Source organism: Meleagris gallopavo, chromosome 1, assembly GCF_000146605.3.
Source record: "Meleagris gallopavo isolate NT-WF06-2002-E0010 breed Aviagen turkey brand Nicholas breeding stock chromosome 1, Turkey_5.1, whole genome shotgun sequence".
In the NCBI taxonomy this organism is placed as follows: Eukaryota; Metazoa; Chordata; class Aves; order Galliformes; family Phasianidae; genus Meleagris; species Meleagris gallopavo.
The window spans coordinates 46470680-46471384 of record NC_015011.2 but is presented as its reverse complement, the minus strand read 5'-3'; positions in this window follow the sequence as shown (position 1 = coordinate 46471384).

The following is a 705-nucleotide window of genomic DNA, read 5'->3' as shown; positions in this document are numbered from 1 at the left end:
GACACAAACGTTTTCCCATTTGATCTTCATGTCCCTGTTCAGCCATTATCATTAAAGAGCCCCGTGCCACGTTAACAGCAGCAAAGGGTTGCAGAGAAAGCCTCTCATTTGGAGCCGCACAAACTGTAAATCGTCTCCTATGTCACGTAGATAGGCTTGCTATTGTAGCTTGGGAAGTTTGGGGAGAAATATCCCCAACGGAGCGTTTGGCAGTGACGGAGGACTGGAGCAGGGTGAGCAGCGCGCAGGCACTGCAGCAGGCAGCTGTGCTACCTCGGCAGATTTGGAGCCGTGTGGTTCGGAACAGCGAGGCCCTGGCCACCCGCTTCCCACTCAGGGGGAAAGAAGACCCTCTAGAGATTGACGCCGACTTTGTTGTTTCGCGCTAGCATTAAAGGACAACTTATAATTTACAAAGAAAAACAAAACTTTCGCTCTCGGAAGGACCGCTTGGTTGCAGGACACGGGATTTATCGTCCTCTCTCCTCCCGAACGCAACTTTTTCTAGAACAAGACAACCACAGGTGAAAATAGACCCCTCCACGCTCCCTCACATGTAGAGAAAGAGCGATTTCGTGACAGATAAAGTAGAAAAAACACACTTTATTCTCCCCGAAGAAACACAAGCTGAGCGGCCGAGCGCCGAGCAGCAGCGGAGCGGGGCGGGGCGGCGTGCACCAATCAGCGCCCGCTGCGCTGCTATAA